At 39.8% G+C, this 24616-nt stretch overlaps 1 protein-coding gene across 4 annotated transcripts in view; it reads left to right on the top strand.

The window, feature by feature from the left end:
- pcbp3 (poly(rC) binding protein 3) overlaps positions 1-24616 on the top strand; it is a 134024-nt gene that overhangs the window by 51439 nt on the left and 57969 nt on the right. The gene's annotated exons all lie outside the window — the stretch shown is intronic.

The following is a 24616-nucleotide window of genomic DNA, read 5'->3' as shown; positions in this document are numbered from 1 at the left end:
CAGCTCCCTCGTCAAAAGTCCTGTGAGCCACATGTGTGAATAGAAGAGGTCACTGTCCAGAGTGAGCAGTGTGGGTAGCTGCTTTGTCTCTTTTCTGCTTGCCTGTTTCCTTTCCACGCTATGGTTCCGTTTCCATAAAGACTATCTGCTGATCATCTGTGTCTATCACCCTTCTCCACTTCTATCCCTGTTAGTTAATTTTGAGACTCAGTGTGTATTGAAATCAATGCCAAACCCTGTCATTATGGTTGAGTCCTCCTCCTCCTGTTCATTCGTTGTAGCCTCTGTCCCGACCTGATTCTCAGGACTTTGTCTGGAGTGCAAATGTGAGAATGGCTTAAGAAACCACAACCCAAATCAAGCTTACAGAGTGGCCTGTACTTTGTGAGTGATGATTTTTGTTTTAAGTGTATTTATTGTCTATTTACAAGCTGCCCGATAGCCATGGGGTCCTTAAATTAGCTCTGTAGCTAATTAGCTGTAGTTAAGTTACTTTGCAGAGATTTTTGCTAGTAGTAGGCACTGCAGTAAGTTCACACTCTTCCACTGACTGGTTGAAGTTGAAGTTGGAGCTGTGTATTGGCAAGAATCTGGTGACACCATATGTATCACGATACAAAGGTTACGATTCAATATATTGTGATATTGTGATCTGACGCTCAAGATACATAAACTCCCTCAGTTGGGGTAAGGACTCATACCCTACTCAGAGTAGACGATCCACTGGTTTCCTGCTGAGAACCAGAGAACCTCAGATTTAGAGGTGCTGATCTCCATCCCAGCTGCTTCACACTCAGTGAAATGTGTGAAACGATCCAGTGAGTGCTGGAGGTCACAGACCACTGATGCCATCAGAACCACATCATCTGTAAAAAGCAGCAATGCCATCCTCAGCCTGACTATGTGTTTTAAGGAAAGGATAGAGAACAATTATTGGTGGCAGAATCAGGGAAATGCTATATTTGTAGGGAAATTAATAGTATTCAATCGAAGACATCTTGATTGCAAACCATATGGTTTTAATCAAATAGGAAGTGATTATTATTAACTGACAACCCTGGCCAATGAGCTGTTGCATTGTGTCATACTGTCTGGCAAAAAAGGTCCTGAGTACTATGAATATGTATTTTGTAATTACCTAAATTATATAACCCACAGTAGTGAACTACTGAAAAAGCTACTCAGATTTTATTCTACTTCTTTTAAATGTGTCAAAAAACAGTTGCTGAAATCAAATAAAAACACTGAGAACTATGTAATACTGAACTGTGGAGTTAGACCGTTAAACTACTGTTCACCATTTCTGCATTCAGGACCTGATCTATGGCTCAGTGACATGCTGGAACCAGATTCCCCCAGCACTATATAAGCCCCACAAATGACACCACCCACCCTCCCCTCACTCTCCCTAACAGTCTGTTACAAACATACCTGAAGCAACTCTCTCAGTCCAAATCAGTCCAGCAGTTCACATCAGCTCACTTCAGTTCCAACAACCCAACACAGTAGAAAAAGACGTCACTGTCCTCTGGTGGCTCAAACATGTCTGGACATGTCCAATAAAACTGCTAGATGGAGAGTCCATGTTTCAGGTTGTTTACAGGTCGTAGTGGTGTTTGACACTGAAACAGCGGAGCAGACACACTCCAGTGATTCAACATTCAATTTCATAATTTAAATTTTTAATAAGAGCAGCATGGTGGTGCAGTGGTTAGCATTGCCGCCTCACAGCAAGAAGGTCCTGAGTTTGATCCCCCGGCTTGCTGGGGCAGGGCCTTTCTGTGCGGAGTTTGCAAGTTCCTCCCCGTGGCTGTGTGGGTTCTCTCTGGGTTCTCCAGCTTTCTCCCACAGTCCAAAGACATGCATGCTAGGTTAACAGGTGATTCTAAATTGCCCATAGGTGCGAATGTGAGTGTGAGTGGTTGTCTGTCTATGTGTCAGCCCTGCGATGAACTGGCGACTTGTCCAGGGTGAACCCCGCCTCTTGCCCAATGTCAGCTGGGATAGACTCCAGCAGCCCACGACCCTTACAGAATAAGCGGTTACAGAAAATGAATGAATGAATGAATTTTTAATGAAATGCAAATTTAACTGTGAAATTAATGACATGTTTCTGTGCTGTGAAAAACTCAGAATACACATTTATTGTTGCTTTACATGATCTTTAAACTACCACCACAAATTGTATTTTGATCAGTCATTGAACTAGATGTAGTTAACTACATCCTACACTGGGTACCACCTGTGACAGTCAGCATCTTTTAAGTCTACCAGCTACAATAGCCTCTTTTGTAAGTGGCAAGTCTGCTATACATTCATCAGCAGGCAAAGACTCAGTAGTTTCCAGTCCCTCTGGATGGCAGGAAACAGAAAAAGATCTTTCTCTCAGTCTTCTGCCTCTATGACAGAGACATAATTACTCCCTGCTGTATCAAAGTGAAAGAAGCTGCTTGTAACTGAAGTGAGTAGCTTAGAGGTCGCGTTCACAGCAACCATTCAGTCACTACAAGTGCCACAAGGCTACTACAAGACATCTTTCCCACAGGTAATTGTTGCTTGAACACTAGAAGACATATCTTTTCAGCCCAATGTGCCATCAAAATCAAAATACCCCATTCTTGGGAAGAAAACTGTGTTGATGAATGAATGCCAGTGGTGAAATCAATCACATACATGAATTACAAGCATGGACTTCCAGATTCAGCCCTTGAGATAATTTTATGACACGTCTATCAACACAATGGGCCTATTTTGAAGTAAAAGTCTACTTTACCCCTTTAGAGTGAAAGAATTCCTTAAGGCAGATTTTGCCCTTTGTCACTGTAACAACTTTTGCGATTTTACCAGCAGTCAGGGGTCACTGAGGAAAGGCACTACTGACAGGTTTGAAAATAGCACACTCAACACCAAGCCCTAATAAAGACACAAAAAGCCATGGGGTAAAAAAGAAAGACACACACACACTTACAGAAACAAATTTGAACATCCATTGTGTACAACTGTTAGCAGTTGGAAGAACCAAGGCAAGTTGGCTCTACCTGCAGTTTCCGCTCTAAATAAAACCATGTATCCTCTGCGACCAAAACTAAGGTCCAATTCCGATCCAGCCTCTAGACATTCTGACTATACAACTTTGTGTGGCGTCACACTCACAGTATGGAGGGTTTTGTAAATAAGGGGGAGGGTGTAAATACACCGGCAAGGTTTGGGATGCCCTCGCCTTTTTGACAGAAAGAGGAGCAGTCATGATGGATGTTGTAATTAAATAAATATTAAAATTATAATCTTATGAACAACATTGACAAAGATTTAAGTGGCAATGACATGACACACTAATTACATCTATGACCTGGTGAGCTTGTGAAAGGAAAAATGATTAGATACATAAAAACCTCACTCCCACGCTTCTTTGGCCACACCTCTGTTTTGTTGGACGTGTTTTTCATCATGTCATTCCATTGATATGTGCACGAAAAATGTCTATCAAATGTCTGTTTGAGGTAAAGTAACTTATTACTTATCCATTGGAAATAACCATACTGTCAGGGGTGTTCTTAGGACCCAAAAGCAGCACTCTGGAAATCTGGGACAGTTGGTAAAGACCTTTATTAGCACACAAGCAGAACAGCAACTTGAACAGATGAAGAAACACAGGAAACAATTTGTTCTTCAGGCTCGGAGCCAACACAAAGTCTCTGGGTTTCAGGATCGGGGATTGGGTTGAGCTGAACCTGGACGTGGTACTGAGGGGGAGGACGTGAACCCTCAGACCCATACAGTTCCGTTCAACAGCAGACAGGAGTGACAGAGAGGGGCTTACAGGAGATGAGGTCAATGAGGCAAGGAATCCAGAACCAGAAGAGCAGACTAGAGATGAGCAGCAGGGAAGTTGGGACCAGGCGGAGAAGTCAGGACCAGGTGAGCAGACAGAAACCAGAGACACTGAGGCAGAAGTCGTGGTTGGGGACAGAAGGCTGGTGAGTTTACCGGGAGACAGGCGATGCAGGCAGGTCAGAGGCAGACAGGTTCGGCTGGTGAGGCTTATATGCAGGGCTGATTGGGGATGAGCTGCAGCTGAGCTTGCAGGTGAGTGGAGTTGAGCTGATGAGTTGGGAGTGGCTGACAGGTAGAGTGGAGCAGAGGCAGGGAGAGGAAAATTACTGATGCAGAGGGACAGGAGGGAAACTGGGAGAATGGAGCTGTGACACATACCTTGCACGGAACTAACTGTTGTGGCGTTTCCTCCATCCCAGATACAAAAAAAGGTGCTGCACCTGAGAGGAGTTTAGTTTGTGAGCCAGTGTCAATGCAGACTCACTGTTGGAGAGCTTTATAATTTGGTTTGGCGTGACACCAAGTGTGGTGGATCTATGTGAACGTGCAAAAGGAGTGAGAGTGGGTAGAGGGAGTGTATAGGGGCTGGACTGAAATTAGCCTAAAAATGTATTTGTGCTCCCCCTTGTACAAGTTACACTTGTACTTTGCTTTGTGATCAACAAGTACGCGGTGGAGGTGTGTGTCCCTGTTGGTCAGTTGGCACCCCTGACCTCCTCATTTCATCCTCTCCACCTCCACCTCTCCAGGCAGGTCTCTCGAAGTGCAATGTCTGTCATCACCCCTTCCACATCTGTTGCCCTCCAGCCTGCAGGTCTGCATTTGCCTTTGCCCTGTGGGCATCGTGTTTAACCCATTTGTCTGAGCCTCATTCTAACTGGACACCTCTGTCCCAACCTCCCTCTCCACTGTGCTATGCCCCAGCTCAGCTAAGCACTCGCAGAGCATTGGGGTCCTAGCCAGGTGACACTGGGCCTGGCCAACCCTTTTCGAAACATTAAACTAAGTGCAGTGCAGTGGTTTTGCCCTGGTTGCCCTCGGCATGCCTCCAGGTACCCAATTCTCCTCTGTCCTTGAGGGCATATATGTCTTCTATGGGTTAGGCATGAAATAACACAGGGAATGAATACAGGTCATTTTGACCCATGCAGGCATTAGTGGGATAGTGATGCAAAAATAATTCTTATTCCAAAAGAGAGAAAGAACAAAGGAAATTAGGATTTGGATTAACCAGAGGTGAATACCTGGAATACTGAATGATAAAAATATTTTTTTGCAAAGATAGAGAAAATAAAAACTCAGTCAGGTCACTTTTGACCCATGTTGTACATCAAAGGGCTAATTATGTGCACACCCACTATCTTGACTGCACCCAGTGCTACTCTGATCACCTGGCAGCTGACACCAGCCTCAGTATATCTGTGAGCTGCCATTTACTGCTGAGCGTAGGCACTAAGCCCATTTATTGAAGGCTTTTTTTTAATTTTCACTAAGCAGAGTACCAAAAGTCTAACCTCTAACCTCCTTTTTGGTCTCATGATATGTCCTTGGAACCAAAAAGCGCGCCTGTTTTTTGATAGCTGCATTCATGAAGCAGCACTCCTCAGCCAATCCATTGGCATTTGCCCTAAAAAAAAAGGTTTATTGCCAAGTTTCATTCAAACATCAAACAAAATATTAAAAAACAGTGCTAAAATTAAGCAAATTCGCTGATGACAAGGATGTGGTGGATATGACACAAAATATCACGAGAAAGCCTGAACCCTCAAGCAAGCAACCCGAGCATGACACATTAAGAGTATGTAAATTTGAGAAAATGAAAGCAGTATATGTCAAACATATTTGGTGGAGTGATCGGGAAAGGACAACCTCGTTGGCCGTAATCACATATTCAGCTTCGATATATAGACTTTCAAGCAACTCTTGAAAAGGAACACAGTTTGTTTTTCATCTTGTCTGAGAGACTTACCCATGTGATTAAAATGTTAAGTCAGCTAACTGCAAGGATCAAAAGCCCATCAGCAATAACAACAGAGGCCTGTTCAGCTGAGTACAGCTGTGTACAAAACTTAACTGTTCTTATTCTCAATCGCTCTTCCAACATCTGCCACATGTTTCATTTTATCTCCAAATCACTTTTTACTCAGACTGTGCTGACTTGTTTTGAGGGACTGGACATTAATCCCAGATGACTTGCAAGACATAGAAGCACTTCCTACACTCTTATAACCTTTATCGAAGGAGAAAGGTCAGATATACTACAAGGAGTTTTTAACTGGTTATGAAACTGTCTCAATTTAATGCTGATGCCTCTATATGACTCACACAAGCAATCAGGACCATCAGAGACCATCAGACGGAAGATCGACTATTTCTGTGTAGGTTCTATATATAGCCAGGCACCGGGTCGGATTCTCCTTGAAATCAAGTGAAACCAGCCTGTGTTTATAATTTCCCAGGCACAGTTACAGTGAGTCGTACATTAGCCAGATGAAATTAACCAAGAGGACAATTTTTGTTATTTACTTGTATTTTTGACATTATATTTTGTGGTTATGGCAGTGCACACTGCTGCTTTCATCCAGATGGACCTGTTCTGAAGAGGAAATTTGGGCATCACTTTAAAATTATTTGATGTAATGCCTGCAAGGTCTGTAAACAGGATTTACAGTACTAATACCAATGCAGAGGAGCTGCTCACTAAAACTGTCCTGCAGTGTTGGTCACTCAGTAATCCACTCACTAAGACAATCTGAAAATCAGTGCACTTCTTGCTCATTTGCAATTTAGTGTTCCTGCCCATGACTTGCCCACATTACACTGGAGTCTGTATGTGTTGCTATGACTGATATTGCCTGAATGCAAAGTGCACAAGTCTGACTGCCTGCTTGTATTCAAAACCTCTGAGCATGTTTGTACATGTTTGTACGCGTATGTGTGATTTGACTATTAAATTCTTGCATCAAAGCTTAGCTTTATAGATTGATCCTCTGAAAGAATATCTAAACTAACTCCCAGAACACTGTGCCTCTGCTACCTCTGGCCATAATACCATAATACAGTAGCATATGCTATGTAGACGGATTAACTAGACACATTGGAGATTTAATACACTTGCACATATGGTTCAGACAACTTTCCTTTGAAAACCTCCACCATATAAACTCTGCTGGCCAAATTAATAAGCTCACAGCAAAAAACAAAAAACACACCAATGCCTAAATAAAACCAGACACGCTATTCACTAGTTTGAATAATTGTTCATCAAATTAAAAACACATCACACAATCTAGTGTCAGTAGGTCAATGTGACACTGTACACAGTACATTAGATCTATAAATGATCTGACTGAAAGAAGTTCCTCTGCAGATTCAAACAGGTGAGCTGATCAGCGTAGTTTGTTTAGGACAGTACGACAGGACCAACAATTTGATAAGCATTTTGCTTTTTGCTCTTTTGATATTCAGCGAAATAGTCGGGGGAAAGGTGAGCAGTGAAGTTGTCATTCTGGAAGAATATATACAGAGATCATGCTGTAAGTTTACAGTTTAGGTTTGAGTTTGTCATAATTTAAGGCTGCCCAAGCCTAAGGATAGTGCCCAAGCCTACAGTCAAACAGAGATAAGAGAAAAAGGCTTGTCTTATAAAACATCCCTATACTGAGCACTCTAGGATTTCTGCTGGGTCTTCAATTACATCGGATTAATAATTAGAAATACAATTTTGGCAGATTCCATTTTTTCTAATAAGTATATACATGTATGCAAGTATGTATGACTGTATGTATGTATGTTTATTAGAGGCGGGGCCATTCATCAACGTAATTGATTATGTAAACACGTCAATTTGCATATTGTGCATAGGCGTGTCGTAATGCGCACAGTCAGAGCATGAATTCTCTCAGAGAACAGGCTGCAGACAGCAAGCCTCACCATGATTACCTTAAGTGTGGGAGTATTTTAAACCGAGACACAACAGTTTGGCTCTCTTTAGCTCCACAAAATGGACGTGACTTATCACAGCAGGACAGCTGCTCCACATGAGCGCTGGAAGTGAAGCAGCGGTGAAGAACCGAGCAACCTGTCCTCCTGCAACAGCACTGTCAGCACCCAAATGCGACATATGAGGATTATCAACACGTGGAATATGTTTCTGTTTGTAGATGTCACTTTAAATAGATTTTCTAGAATTTCTGCATGACCCCCAGCCCCCCCCCCCCCCCGCACCGCTGCTGTTACCTTTACGCCATGAGTCATGTAAAGGTGTTGTCTAACGGTTGTCTTTCTGCTCACTTTATCAGCCACATATAAGACAGAAATAGCTAAAAATAACATTACAGACTGTCTGTACTTCATTTCAGTTGGCAGAAAAACGTCAAAAAGCATTTTCTTTGGCTCACACTGATGCAAAAATACATCTGATCATCTTACCTGCATATGACTTCAGTTATGAAATAACTCCATTTCATAACCAATTTAAGTTTCAAGTCAAATTGTTACAGTTCAGTGAAGGGTTGACAGTGACTAGTGATTAAATTTACATGCATCACAGCTCCTTTTGATTTGAGGTCTAGTATTTTCTGATCAAGAATCTGACATGGAATCTATTAAATAGGGTGGAAATTAGACTAACTAAATAAATAAATATGTTACTATTATCATTATTCTCATGTGCTTGCTGTGTCTATTTTTTAGGATTATGACTGAATAAAATGTTGAAATATTAATGAGACAAATTTTTGATGTGCATTTTTGGTAAATTAATTGTTATATACACTGCCTGGCCAAAAAAAGTCACCACCTAGATTTAACTAAGCAAATAGTTAAGAGCCTTTCATTGGATAATTACTGCACTTATTAATATATTTCAGCTGACAACAAGTTATTTAACCTTAAATGATGCAGTGAGTAGATTCTCATTTCTTAAACAACACTAACTACAACATTTAAATGGTGCATCACATACTATTGGACGTCAATAAGATGATCTGACCAGAGGGAACATGATCTCACGTGATCTCAGGGGAACACAATGTCATGTGATCTCACTGGGAAGCATGTAAACAAGGACTGACGTGGTGCAACAGCTTGCTGTAGTAATGCAGAAGGTAAACTTGCCTGGATAAGAAACTGTTTGGGGGGATGCAGTCAGTGCAGATTGTCTATTCTTCAGTGAAAAATGAAGGTGAGACTTTAACTGTCAATGTTAATATCTGTCACCAGTAAAATTTTCTAACAAGGTCTGCCCCTGGACAGCTGAAGATTCCATTGATTGCAGATCCCTGAGTTGACTGAGATTCTTCTTGTTGGACATTTATATTTTTTCCTTTGTCAGTCACTTCTCATTACAGTTACAGGATGAAATGGATAGAATTTATAGTAATGCACAGGGAGAACATTTCAAAGAGGAATTATAAATAAGAGGAATCATGAACATATTTTATATTAGCTGGTACACTTATTTAAAAAAATCTTTTGGACAACATGTGCTGGTTAATTGATGAGAGAGGATGAGAGGAGTGGTTGGTAAAAAAAAAAGTTTCAGGTCTTATCTTCGTTTTTGCCAAAAACACACTTAATTCCTTTCATTAAATTCAACTTGACAACTTGACTGATGGGGCTTTGTTGATGGAGACATACAACTGCAGGACAGTAATTAAATATTTTCACTGCTCCGTTCATACAACACTTGACAGCTGACTTTTCAGTCCTCGTACATGGCCACTAGGGGCCGCAACTTCAGCAACTGCTTCAGTTTGAAATCTTGTTTCAGCTCAGGGGATCATATTAATGTTGGCGGAACTTTACAATGCTGACAGTTGTGGTGGCATTGCAGCAGGTGCTTCACCATCTGTTGCCTGTCAAAAATCTGCACTCTACTGAGTGACCTCTTTTAGTTTTAAGGTGATTCACTGGGTTATATACTCTCTCAGAAATTTCATGCTTCACTTTGATACACTTGCTTACATTGTAACCTTAATTGCCCAGTATAACTGTGGTGGTTTGTAGTTCTAGCAGGACCACTGGGGAATACTAGGGGAACAGCATAGACGAGGACACAGAGAAAGATTTTGTGTGTTTTGTTGATGGAGTGGAAGGTTCACCGTCTTTTTCCCAGATGTCTTTTAACTGATCATCAAAATTACAACCCCACATAGATTTCATTATAAATCAGACAAGTACATCCATAGAGTATAAGGATGGTGCAATGAAAGCAATTACATGTGGAACACACACAGCTCACGGAGACCTAATGAATCTACACACCACAGTAGCAGACACAGTCTTAAACAACTTTTTATGAACAATTTCATACTGCACCCTGCCCTCATTATTCTGCTGTAACTTTTATTTTGCCCTCTCCAACACTCCCTCTAAACTGGCCAAGGAGGGGCACTAAAGCCACCTCTGTAGAAATGCACTCTAGTCAAATACTAATGAACTTGTTGAAATTAGCTTTCAAAACATGATCCCGGAGACTCATTATTTAACTCTCAAATCTTGCAGGGGGATTTCCCCAAGCACCAAATGCGATTTAAACAGCCGTTTACTCACCTCTGTCTGACTGGCTGCTTTTACAAATTAAGGACTTTGTCAGAAATTCAGTTGCTTCACTTGTAAATTAACGTCACAACTCAGTCCTGGCTTTAGAGAGAGAAAGCGACACAGGTGGATTTCCACCTGCAGCGGGTGATGCAAATAATGGATACAGCAGTGTTCAACATGTTACTGTTAGATGTAGCCACTGTGTCCCTCAGTACTATGGCTGTTAAAGGCATCAGTCCTTGTACCAAGAAACAGTTTAAATCAGAGATATGCTTTGTTCCTGCTTTAAAAGGCACTTTCATTTAAGATGATGGGCTAATTCTAATTATTAGTTTGCAGACAATTTACAACTGGACAAAAACTTATCCGCTTACACTGTAATATTTAAAACTGAAAACTCAGCAAACTCTTGAAATGAGGATCAGATTGTCTGCAATTATTCATTAAAATCTTTAGAAAACACATTAAAGGTTGAACCCTCAATTAGAATGGTGCTGGGTTACTAACATACAATGAGAGAAGACAACTACGGTCATCAAAGAAAGTTCAGGGACAGCACTAATTGAATACATGGAAAAAACAAGGTAAAATTTACAATGTTAAAAGGTAAAGGTGCATTAAATGATGACAAGACAAACAATAAGATCAATAATTAAATCCTGGAATTGGTATTAATGAAGTCATCCTAAAGTTTTCTTGAAGCAAATTCCAAGTTTGTGTGGCACAGTAACAGAAAGCAGATTTTCTTAAATCTCCTACAGATGTGATTTAGTATTATCTACTTAAAGGCCACTGTTGTCTCTGGTAACAAAGCTTAACCCACATCATTTGACGGGTGTCAAATGATGCACATAACACTGACTGGATGTGTCATACAGACAGAAAAAGTAATCAAGGTGGGATGTGCCACCTCATTTCTTAAGAGCTGGCAGACGCCACCGGTGTGGGCGACCATGGAAAACAATGGACTGTAGATGTTTCAACTGATGCCATAGCCAAAATATCTAACATGGCATCATGGCAGTGATCTGTAGCTTTGAGAGGATACAACTCATCAGTCCACATATTGTAGATTTTTTTTAGATTTTTTAGTATAGTTGCATCTCAGCTACGGAACTTTTTTTTAGATTATATAAATATTATATTTTACAACCATTTGTGGAGAATTTTGTTCTATTTTGTTTTTAAAATCATAATTATAGTATGTCAGTTACTATTGTCAGCAATCATTACTATTAAATTCTATATTTTCCTCAGAGATTGTTCTTTTTTTGGATTTGGCATCCACAGCTAGCTCACAAAATATTAAACTATTCTTTTAACTTAAGTGTATAGGCTACACCAGGGGTGTACCTTTACGATCAAAAGAGACATTCTTGGCCAAAAAAGTGGAAAACTCAAGAAGACGAGCCACTCTCATAATTTAGAAGAAAAGACACCGAGCCGTAGACACAGTCTTTGATATTTTAGTTGAAGAAATATTAACCTTTAGTTGAGATAATTTACTATTCTTCCTAGATACATTTATAGTAAAAGTTAAAGTTAGAGAAACTCAAAAAAGAAAAAAAAAACATTTTTCAGAATTTGGTCACAGTTAACTGTGAACCTGATTAAATGGTTTACGCCAGGGGTGTCAAACTCATTTTTGGTTCAGGGGCCACATACAACCCAATTTGATCTCAAATGGGCCGGACCAGTAAAATTAAAGCATAATCTATCAATTATTCTGGCGATTTATCAAGTAATCGGATAAAAAATACTGCGTGTTCTGCATTTTTTTCTATTACATTACCTGCTTTATTTAAGAACAATGGTAATATACAAAAAAGAAGATAAGACAGGTCTATTAAATGAACAACTATAAATTGCTAAAGTAAACATACTCAGTAAAGTAACTTTACTTTTACTGTAGATTTACTTTTAATGTTTTTACTTTACTTTCTACTTTTTTTTCAAGTACAAAGGTAAAAGTAAAGGTAGTAATGTCTGCAGAAACCACAAACAGAAGAGTGAACTAACTCTTTTAACTGAAACAGTCACCAGAATGTTTTGTTCACATGTTAAAATCACAACATTTTTCTTCTGGAGCAGGACAGATGCTCCCAGACCCCCAGGGGACAGGGGACTGCAGGCATTCTTTTCCTGTTTGAAAACTGGGCACAATTCACTTCCACTGTTTGGGAGATTCTGCAATGCTCTTTTCCTGTAAAACTCCAGCAAAGTTTTGTGGACTAAAAAACTAAACCTGACCTTCAATCAGCAGGAGATTGAGTAGATAATGACTGATCTTTCAATTTTGGGGGAACCATCCCTTTAAATTTTGGGCTGGTTCTCCTAAAATTTTCAGAAGGGAACACCAGTTCCCTGCTACTACTATTACTGCAAGTTGAAAAGTTTAGTCTGAACCCCTGGCTCTAACTGCACACAATCTGCACATTTTGAGCAGAATAAACTTTTCCTATTCTTTAACAAGCTGTTTCTTTGTCATCATTTGCTGCTCCTCTTCTTTTCTTTTTTTTGGTTGTCTTAAACTGTGACTGTCAACTCAGCTGTCACACTGACACGATGACTGGATGTCATCACATACAAACTGGACAAGACGCAGCAAAAAGACTGTCCACAGTCTGGACTGCTGCTGACAGGTTGGTTTGAGTCAGATAAAGCAGCTGTAGGCTCCACACCATGCCCTGCTTAAATTAAACTAAAGATTGTGCAGCTGCCTTCCCTTCACTTTTTTCCCCTTTCTATTCAGTTTCACAGCTGCATGGAATGATTTAGTTTGATACTATATTTGATTAAAGGATACCATCCTTAACACAGCAACAGCTGAGACACACTATAATCACACAATTACCAAAATGAGAAGTCTGACTCTGGGGTATATACACTTGCACAGAGTGATGAACTGAATTTAATATTTAAATGCAAACTGTCTCGTTGTCTCCAAACACCCCACCAAGAAACTAAAAGAGGATACTCAGTAGAGTGCAGATCTCTACCAGGCAACAGACGGTGAAGTACCTACTGCAAAGCCACCACAACTGCCAGATGCAGCCAGCAGAGATTTGTGTTTTTGTATACTGTAGGCTCAGTTAAGACTTGTATAGAATAATGTCATGGTATTGTAACCAATAGAGGTTGTAGAAAAAAAAGGATTCTCTTAAGTATTGTGTGTGTATATATGTATATATATTCAACTAGTATATGTATATATGTATACATACATACATACATGCATACATACATGCGGTTTATATAGCTGATATATAGTATCTCAGAAAAGTGAGTACACCCCTCACATTTCTGCAAATATTTAATTATATCTTTTCATGGAACAACACTGAAGAAATGACACTTTGATACAATGTAAAGTAGTCAGTGTACAGCTTGTATAACAGTGTAAATTTACTGTCCCCTCAAAAAAAAACTCAACACACAGTCATTAACGTCTAAATCACTGGCAACAAAAGTGAGTACACCCCTAGGTGAAAATGTCCAAATTGGGCCCAATTAGCCATTTTCCCTCCCTGGTGTCATGTGACTCGTTAGTGTTACAAGGTCTCAGGTGTGAATGGGGAGCAGGTCTGTTAAATTTGGTGTTATCGCTCTCACACTCTCTCATACTGGTCACTGGAAGTTCAACATGGCACCTCATGGCAAAGAACTCTCTGTTGTTGCTCTACATAAAGATGGCCTCGGCTATAAGAAGATTGCTAACACCCTGAAACTGAGCTGCAGCATGGTGACCAAGACCATACAGCGGTTTAACAGGACAGGTTCCACTCAGAACAGGCCTCACCATGGTCGACCAAAGAAGATGAGTGCACGTGCTCAGTGTCATATCCAGAGGTTGTCTTTGGAAAATAGACATATGAGTGCTGCCAGCATTGCTGCAGAGGTTGAAGGGGTGGGGGGTCAGCCTGTCAGTGCTCAGACCATACACCACACACTGCATCATATTGGTCTGCATGGCTGTCGTCCCAGAAGGAAGCCTCTTCTAAAGATGATGCTCATGAAAGCCCACAAACAGTTTGCTAAAGACAAGCAGACTAAGGACATGGATTACTGGAACCATGTCCTGTGATTTGATGAGACCAAGATAAACTTATTTGGTTCAGATGGTGTCAAGCGTGTGTGGCGGCAACCAGGCGAGGAGTACAAAGACAAGTGTGTCAAGCATGGTGGTGGGAGTGTCATGGTCTGGGGCTGCATGAGTGCTGCCAGCACTGGGGAGCTACAGTTCATTGAGGGAACCATGAATGCCAACATGCACAGTGACATACTGAAGCAGAACATGATCCCCTCCCTTCAGAAACTGGGCTGCAGGGCAGTATTCCAACATGATAATGACCCCAAACACACCTCCAAGATGACAACTGCCTTGCTAAAGAAGCTGAGGGTAAAGGTGATGGACTGGCCAAGCATGTCTCCAGACCTAAACCTTATTGAGCATCTGTGGGACATCCTCAAACTGAAGGTGGAGGAGCGCAAGGTCTCTAACATCCACCAGCCCCGTGATGTCATCATGGAGGAGTGGAAGAAGATTCCAGTAACAACCTGTGAAGTTCTGGTGAACTCCATGACCAAGAGGGTTGAGGCAGTGCTGGAAAATAATGGTGGCCACAAAATATTGACACTTTGGGCCCAATTTGGACATTTTCACCTAGGGGTGTATTCACTTTTGTTCATCACAGAGCCATGTTTCAGGTCCACCCAAAAAATCCTGAACACAGAAATCGTGAACAACAGGACAAACTTCCCAATTGAAACATCATTCATTATTTAGTGTTTCCCTCTTAGAAGGGTGAAAAGGAGGTGGGGGTGTTGGTACATGATGAACAGTGTGAAAAGAAAACTAAAGATAAACAACAAAATAGCTGCTTATATTAAACAAATTTTGGCGTGTATAATATTTGCATTTACACACTTGTTCAAATAATTTGAACTTTGAGCACATCGGTCAGTGGCAGATCCGAGCGGTGCACTACGCTGTGGGTAGCAGTGCTGTTTGGTTGGGCGACACCGCTCTCTCCATAGGAACACAATGGGACAGCCAGCGCAAAGTGTTTTTACCACTGATCATGTGTTGGGGCCTTAATAAATGTTTTACGGCATTTGAAATTTCTTTACAGCTTTAACAAAGAGCCAAGTGTTGGCGCCTAACTTAGCTTACCAAGGGTGCTTATTGGAGGAATTACATCATGCCACCGTACGTGTATCATGGAGGTTTTGTGAGGACAGTGAAAGTCGATCTTTCAGGTGTACAGGTGATAGGCTAATCTGACTGACTATGAACTATATGAGTGAGCAGTCATTTCAGCAATCTAACGTTATGTCTAATCTATGATGTTAACAAAGACTTGCCCACTGTATAGCCACAAAAAGCAATAAACCAACAAAGGCATTTCAGCAGCTTAGATAACTGAATGTTTTAAAACAGGACCTAAAACATGTTATTTCACCTGGATAGGCTTGGTTTTGTAGGACGCAGCAGTGTGCACTTTGGCAAGCTCTGTGACCATCTCAGCCCAAGTACACACATACATGTGGGATCAGTATATTTAATTCATGTCAAATATAGAGGCATACAGAATATAATGTGTTTTCTTATATTTTGTATATTTGTTCATATACCTATGTACCTGGACATTTCTTTTCTCTTTCTTGTAAGTCTGTTTGGGCATCTGTTGATGCAAGATATTAACTTATATTTATATCAGAATACAGATACACATCTTAGAAGAGTTTTGTTGTTAGACATAATTTAGTCCATTTCAACACTATTTAGTTGTACATATTGCATGCAATATTATGATGGACAACTTGAGAACTTATCAGCAGTCAGGTGAAAGTCATCTGACAATCTGAAGTTAGTTTAATCCTGTGGTTAAAACCTTTAAGAGCTTTAAGGGATAGTTTATAAAAAAAAAAAAAACGAAAATTCAGTCATTATCTACTGCCCCTCATGCCGATTGAAGGTCAGGTTTAGATTTTTAGTCTGCAAAACGCTGCTGAAGTTTCACCAGAAAACAGCATTGCAGAACCTCATCATAAGAATCCAGTCAGGACAGTCGTAACGGACAAAAATGAAATTCTCCTTTTTATATTAGGCAGTACGACAAGAATGAAATGTGATTTTGATCTCCAAAGGAAAACAACATTCAACCAGTTGGGCGAGGCCATGAAAAAGACATGCTCTGATCACACACTGATGTAATCTGAACACATGATTTGGTTTCTCTCACATATCCTACATACACACATGTACACATAAAATCTAATTCTGTGACCTTGTTAGTCAATATTGATTATCTAATTATAAATTTAGATTTTCACAGCCTTGAGCTGGAGGAGCAGTCATATTTCCATTGAAAACATTTGATCAGGGTGAACAAGGTGAGCAAAGTCCATATTAAGTGAATAAATGATAAAACCAATATTTATGCCAGTTTACTTTCACATTATCAGTTGCCAGGAAATACTGCACCCAGAGAAAGCTTGTTTTTTTCTTTCTTCTTTCCTTTAGTTTCCTTTCATATGAAGCATCACAACCAGCAAACATGATGTGACATGGTTCAGGATTTTGAAGTTAAAATTCAAAGTTAAATACATTTACCTACTGCTGCCATCTGGAGCTGCAAACCTAGCTTTAAAATGCATACTGCAAAGGGCAAAGGCTGTCACTTTTGAGCACTCTATCACCAAAAGCAACTTTTTTTTTTCCAACGAATCATTGGAAAGAAAAAAAAAATGAAAGCAGCATCTGCCAGATGAAAGCTGTATATTTATTCTTGTTAGGATTCATTTGGTAGTAAAGCAATAAATAAAGCTACAGAACGAGACCCTAAAAATCAGCATGTCCTTTAATGTCTGTATTTAAAGATAATGATGATGTGTATGGTGTGAGAGTTTGTGTGTGTGGTATTTGCATGCGAGTCTGCCAGTGTGTATGTGATTTGTTAACCACAAAAATGCTTTGCTCAATGAGTAAACTAGTAAATAATCAGCTAGAAGCAGTCGTCATCAGCTTAAAGCATCCTCTCAAGACTCTGTAGAAAACATACTTTCTTTCTATTTTTTATGTCTTAAATCTATTTACACACACATAAATACGACATGACATGGAAAATTCATGATTTTATTTAAATATATGGCACTGTGCCCTTAGTCCATTTTCTCTCTAGTTTCTTTGTCTGTAAAATTGATTTTGTTCATGATTTTTGTGAATGGCACTCAAAAGAAATCCAGGAAAAAACGTTGATACAGAGTAGGCAATACAAATTTTTGATTTCTTATTAAAGAAAATTAGAAATGGACAAATACCTATGTAAAATTAGGGCAATTCATTAATTTGCTGTTGCAACTAGTTTCCCATATGATCTCTCAGTTAAACAGTTACGTCAAGAGTTTTTTATTCAGAATTAACTGACTTCCAGCAAATGTTAGATTCATATTTGGTGCAGACAACAATTTTTTCCTATGTGAATTGTTTGGACAGCTGCTGCTGTAAATAGGAGGAAAGCACTCGCCCCTTTTTTACTATTAAAGAGAATCACCAGGAGGAGGTGAATTTGGTTGCATCCCACCAACCAGTGCAGGAAACAATAAGGTGCTTTTTATCAGCTGGCTGCAGAGCTGTGGTTTGAAGTTGAGTTTCTCCGCAGCAGATACTTCAGGACGCCACCACAGCAAATGGACCATGTCCTCCCAATTATAGGCACAGAACTTCAGAGGCATAATACGAACTTCAGGGAATCAATTGAACCTAAACAATCGCTTGCTGTTGCATTGCGGTAACTGCCTTATTTTGAAAGTTTTTAGGTTCATGACTACACCAAGATGTCTGGCCTGGTTAGTGGTCTTAAACAGACAGGACAATCTGGATTGTTTCTGGTGGAGCTGCTGAGTTTTGGAGATGTCTGCTCTCTCCAGTATAATGGGACTAAATGGCGCTCAGCTTGTGGTGCCATGTAGGAACTACTGTCTTTCTACTCCAGTAGATACTTCTGCAGAAATTAAGTGCCTACTACATGACACTGCTCATAACAAGGTCTGTGGATTATCTTGAGTGACTGGGTCATGATTTTTGGAAAGAGACGCTGCTTATGAGTTTCTCAAATGTATTTCTTGGCACTCTGTGAACCACAAGCCGGGTGCCATTTACTTCCATCAAGAGAAGGCAGACATCTCTACAATAAATATCTCCAAAGATCAGCAATGCACATCAAAACAATCTAGATGGATAAATAGTACTACAGCCATGATTAAAAATATGCATGCATTTTTGATTTGGGGATGAACTGTCCCTTTAAAGGGAAAATTCACTTTTTATCCAGATGCCCAGTCAGTGTTGATGGTAAATATATATAACTGAAGACATAGGTTCCTCTGTGCATCCTATATTGACCAAGAAAGTTGAGTTTTGCTTGCGAAGCCATGCCAGCAGTGCCTACGTGTACCAGGATGCATTTTACACGAGCTGCTGACGCACATGTTGCCATGTATCACCACTCAAGCCTATAGCTGTTTGCTGCTTTGCTTGTCAAAACACAGCATGACAAAAAAATTCATTCAGCATGCCCACTGGCTACTCAGAGGTAGAGACTGGAAATCTAATCTGAGACAGCCTGTAGTTGTTCTTTATCGCTGCATGGAGAGCAACAGATTTTGTAGCACTCAGCTACACTCAGCACTTTGTAGAACTTAGCTTTTTTCGGTCGATATAGGACAACCTGAGGAATTTCTTCAACTGACAACATTTACCATCCGCACTGATTGGATATCTACATAAAAAGCAGAGAATCGTCCCTTTAACCTCAGCAATTGGACGCAGGCACTAACTTTTATTTGTTCTTATTTGGGTCACATATATGGCGCATCCAATCAGTTTATGGCCATGTCCCACACTCTTTTTGTTGCAAATCACTGTATCCTTGCAAATACTCTTGCACCCTTTGCACTGACTCTGTGCAGGCTTACATCTCAGTTGTATGTCACGGGTGTAGCCACAAGCTGAAGCATTTATTTCTGTTTAATGTCTATTTTTTCAAATGATGCCCAATAAAAAGGCAATGAATAATATATTTCTCCATGTTTTGCTGCCAAAGTGAAGCAGAGCAGTGTGCTGCTTTCTGGTGCTCTGCTTCAGTTTGTAATGTAGGTTAAAATGTTACAGCACTGCCCCACATTTGCCATCATGCAATGCTAGACTACCTTTGCTAGATAAATCCTGCTTTCATGTGGTGTCCAGGATTCCCACAGATCCTTAAAAAGTCTTAAAAGGCATGAATTAATAAATCTAAAGATAAGGCCTTTATTTGTATTAAAATGTGCTAGATCAACCCCTCAAAAGTCTTAAAATGCAAAGACATGGGAAGTAGGATTTTATAAATTGTATTTTCTTACACTAAAATTTTAAATTTATTTTTAAATAATAAATTACCAAATGCCTCACACAGTAATATCTTAAGTGTTTTAAACTCAGCATGATGTGTTTACAGGCAGTAGAGTCCCACATGTAAAGTGAAAAACACAAGACTGCCCAGTCAAACTGCAAACAGACAGCAGGTATTGACTGTCCTCGTCAGACCTGTCTCTCTGCTCTGTTCCTTTCATTGTCACTTATAATGCCCGCTCGCTCGTTCTCGCTAATCAACTCAAACCACATGTGCACACACGCCCTGTCTCTTAAAGCAGCCTCGCTACTCTTATAACACTACCCCCACTCTGTATGGAAACTATACCATAATTCCAATCCAGCACAATAACATACATCAACATGAATATACCTACAGATATACAGTCCTCATTTTCATTCAGTCAATTAAAGAGGATTTCAGTATAACCAGCAGATTTCCAGTCCACTGTAAGTGGGGCGTTAGCAAAAATTGCAGCTTCTAGTGCAAATGTGTCATTTGTTGAGTGTGCACATATTACAGTGAGCAAAACAAACCTGACAAGGCATTTAAAATACCCATCATACGGGTTCATGCAGAACTTTTCTTTTCTCAGCTCCTCCATTTTAAGTTCATGTAAATTTGGTCTTAAATCTTGTTCCAAGAGGCATTAAAAAAGTCTCAAAAAGTATTACATCAAACTTGCCTTAAGCTATAGGAACCCTGGGCATCTGAATATTGGAATAATGAGTTCTTAAATGGCAAACTTCAAAAGGAAACCCCCTCTTGTTGGAACAAGACTCAGAAAGCCTGGGAAAATTTTGTTACATGACTTGAGTTGTCTGTTGACTTCATGATATGCAGAAACATCATGGACCAAAATAATTTTAAAAATTATTTTATGCATTACATATCAATTTTTTGCTCACATGTAAATCTGTAATATAGTATTAGGTTGTAACCATTAATTGCTGTCCACACAGAGTGACCTCAATTAGTCTGAGAACTTCTTCATTAGCATTAACCCTGCCGACATGTCAGATAAAGCAAAATCTCTCATGTCCATATTCTTTCCACATTATGATTTAAAAGCTTGTGAACATACTGAAGTGGGAAGAATGACTTCTAAGGTGGAAAATGGGACCATCCAATTAGGACATGAATGCAGATGTTTTTGTTCCAAAATGCAAATATAACCTTTTGTTGGCGTTACTAAATTCTGCTCATAGCATGGGGGTTTCTGCTGACCTCTGTCACAACCCTAATAAAAAGCCCAATCCAGTTTTTGTTTCACCCCAGCCTACTACTTTTGTAGCATGCTCTCACTCACCACAGCTGGTCTCACTGTGATCATTTCGTAAAGCTCTGTATGAAGGGGAAAATGTGGAGTTAGTAAATGTGGAAAAAGTATTTGGTCACACCAGTGATCGACTCTTCTGACACGCTGGTTGGAAAAATACATGGATTTTCTAAGCTTAGACAGTGAGGAATCCGTTCCTTCTCTCCCTTTCTTATAAACAGAGAGCAGTGTATATAACAATATGGTAGAAGTTTTTCATTCATTGCTAGCACTGACCATTACAATCACAACACAGGGGAGTTTTACAACAGCCAATCACAGTAGACAGGGATTTTACAACAGCCAATCGCAAAACGGGGGATTCTGCAACAGCAAAACACAACACAGGGGAATTTTACAACAGCCAATGAAAGCACGGGTGGTGTTTACAACAGCCACTCACAGCAAACTGGGATTTTACAACAGCCAATTACAACACAGGGGGATTTTACATTAGTCAATCACAACACAGATGGACTTTGCAATAGCCAGTCACAGCACAGGTGGCTTTCACAACAGCCAATTACAAGACATGGGGATTTTACAATAGCCAATCACAACACAGATGGATTTTACAACAGCCAATCACAGGACAGACTGATTTAACAACAGCCACTCACAGCCCATGGGGGTTTTACAACAGCCAATCACAACACAGTGGGTTTTTACAACTGCTAATCTCTGCACAGGTAGGGTTTACAACAACCAATCACAGCAAACAGGGATTTTACAACAGCCAATCACAAAACGGGGGATTCTACAACAGCAAAACACAACACAGGGGAGTTTTACATCAGCCAATCATAACACAGGGGAGTTTTACAACAGTCAGTCTCAAAACAGGTGCAATTTTGCTCAACCAATCACAACAAAGGGGAAATTTAAATCAGCCAATCACCGCATTGGTGGTGTTTACAACAGCCAATCATAGCAAACTGGGATTTTGCAACAGCCAATCACAACACAGATGGATTTTCCAACAGCTAGTCACAGCACAGGTGGCTTTTACAACAGCCAATCACACGACAGGTTAATTTAACAACAGCCAGTCAGAAGACATGGGGGTTTTACAACAGCTAATCACAAAACAGGGCAGTTTTACAGCAGCCAATCACAGCACAGGGGGCATTTACAACAGCCAATCACAAATGTTTGGCTCTTGTATCAATTGAAATGAGTGATGAGAAAAAGATATCACTGTGGATAACTAAGAGGAGGTGGTACTATGTAGGCATTGCAGCCGCTTGTGTCAGCCAGCTGTAGAAAAGAAAAGAGAACGAGAAAGTGCAGCTAGTATCATACTGTGAAAAAAAAGCATTGAAACCACTTCAAATATTCAGTATTTATCTATCTACTTCAAGTCCATTTACATTTCTATCAGATGAAAATCTGACCTTCAAATCTGTCAAAAACTTTTCGTTAAGGAGCTCCAGAATGTAAAGTTAAGTCCAAACAACACATGAGGTGTGGTCTTGAAAAACAGTTGCTAAAAAATGAACTGCTGGCAATAGATGCAGGATTTAATAGGCCTATGAGAGAGTTCACACAGTAGTGTGGGCACTTGAGCTGAGAGGGATGTTGCTCTTGGGGAAAGTAATATTATTTTGGGCTTGGGCACTTGTGCAGTGTGTTGGCCTTTGTTCTTTCAGTTGATATTATCTATTATATGTAAACTCACCATTTGATTTCGGCGGTTCATCTCTGAATATGAAGTCATGAAAAAAAAAGCCTTATTGTGAATGAAATTAGATTCACTGCCTCGGGGTACTTTGTTATCCACTGAACAATACCTTTCCTGTTAAGTGAATTGTCCCACTTACTTGTAAAGCCTTATCACATCTGATAAAAGACCTCAGTTCAGGCTTTTAATAGACTTTAATGCTGCTTCTTTTTGGATACAGATATGATGGTGGATCCATGTGCAGACTAATGGTGTTTTTTGTTTGTGAGTGAGCTATGCCTATTCAGCCACACTTTAGAAATCTGATATTAAACAAGAATAATCCTTTTCACAGGAAAAAAATGATACATAATTACATGGACTCTTTGCCCTTCTTTTTTCACTCAAGCCTTTGCACTGGTTTTAGACAAATAACTTGTTAAAATAACCTTTTTTTTTTTAAAGAGGAAAAAAATCCTAGATATATCTCACTGTGTTAACAAGGTTGTCTTCCTCTCTGAAAGGGTCAAGGTTCAGGGAGATAGTGTATACCCTATGTGGAAAGATAATAGCTTAAACCTGAGAGGCCATTAAGAGCTATAGGACCATGAAACAGCAACACGTGGAGGTTGTGTCTGAGTGTTGATGTGATATTATACTGGTATTATGCTGGTTAACAGAAATTGGTCTATTGATACGATTATATGCTTTTTTAGTAAAATAACACATATATTTTTCTCTCATACTCTTGTTTACTATTTGTGTCTTACAGAGCTTGCCACGGGGCTATTATTCAAGCTCTGGCATTAACGCTGCCAAACACCGCTAAAAAGCCCATGAGCAAGAGCACAAAGGTGTGGAAAGAAAAGCCGCTTTTTGTGTCTGCATGTTAATTTATTACACAACCGCAGCCAGCAGTTTTTTTCCTGTGGAGGTCGTGGATAATTTATTATACAAACAAAACACGCTATGGCCAATTCTAACAGGTCATTTTACATTTCAGACTGAGTAGAGGTCCACATGTGGGGTCAGGCACGATTTTGCATTTGTGTGTCATGATAGAATTTTGGCTGCACAAGGTTTCAGGGTGCACTAAACACAACGTGACCTCCTTTTCTTAAGACAGATCATTTGAGCCCAGAGCATTCCAATATTTTCAACCTGCGACATTGCTTTAGTGTCTTAATAATTTTGTTAATATACATGAAAGACTAATGCACTTATGTGTTTCGAGCTTAAATTCTCATGCACATGTGTATAAGTATTTCTGGACCTCCCTATACTATATTGCTCTCATAACAACATTGCATTAAATACAGCCTGAGCTAAACCATTCATTCATTTAATCTTAATATTATATTTGCAAATTCTGCTAAATTGGCTCAAAGTTCATCACAACTAGTGCTTGGAGCAGGCCCACGCTTACATTTTAGATGTAACTTTTAAAATATGTATGGGTGATTTTTACTGCACCACACCTGGCCCAGTTACAGAGTAAATCATTTAACTATAATTAACTTATAATTGATTTTTCTTCACCCAGACTTTATTAATAGACTTGTTTATCTTAACTGTATGCAATGTCCATTAGCCTTAAATTTCTCCAGTATGGCAATCAAATCAGGAAATGTGGAAAATGGGTGACAGGTGCTAGTTATTGGATAACACAGTAGAAAATAAAAAAACCCAAAATACACAAAATTCGATACATTTAACCAAAGTGCAAGAGCATATAAATGAATAAAGAGTGAGTTATCTACTTTTAGCTGTTCCTGCAGTCAGCTGAAGAAGTTTACAGTGTTGATGTCATGAATTAGATTGTGGTAAAACTGTTATTTCATG

This window comes from Lutjanus erythropterus, chromosome 8 (genome assembly GCF_056507025.1).
Source record: "Lutjanus erythropterus isolate fLutEry1 chromosome 8, fLutEry1.hap2, whole genome shotgun sequence".
Taxonomy (NCBI): domain Eukaryota; kingdom Metazoa; phylum Chordata; class Actinopteri; order Lutjaniformes; family Lutjanidae; genus Lutjanus; species Lutjanus erythropterus.
The sequence above is the reverse complement of the archived record's forward strand: the minus strand, read 5'-3'. Positions and strand labels throughout refer to the sequence as shown.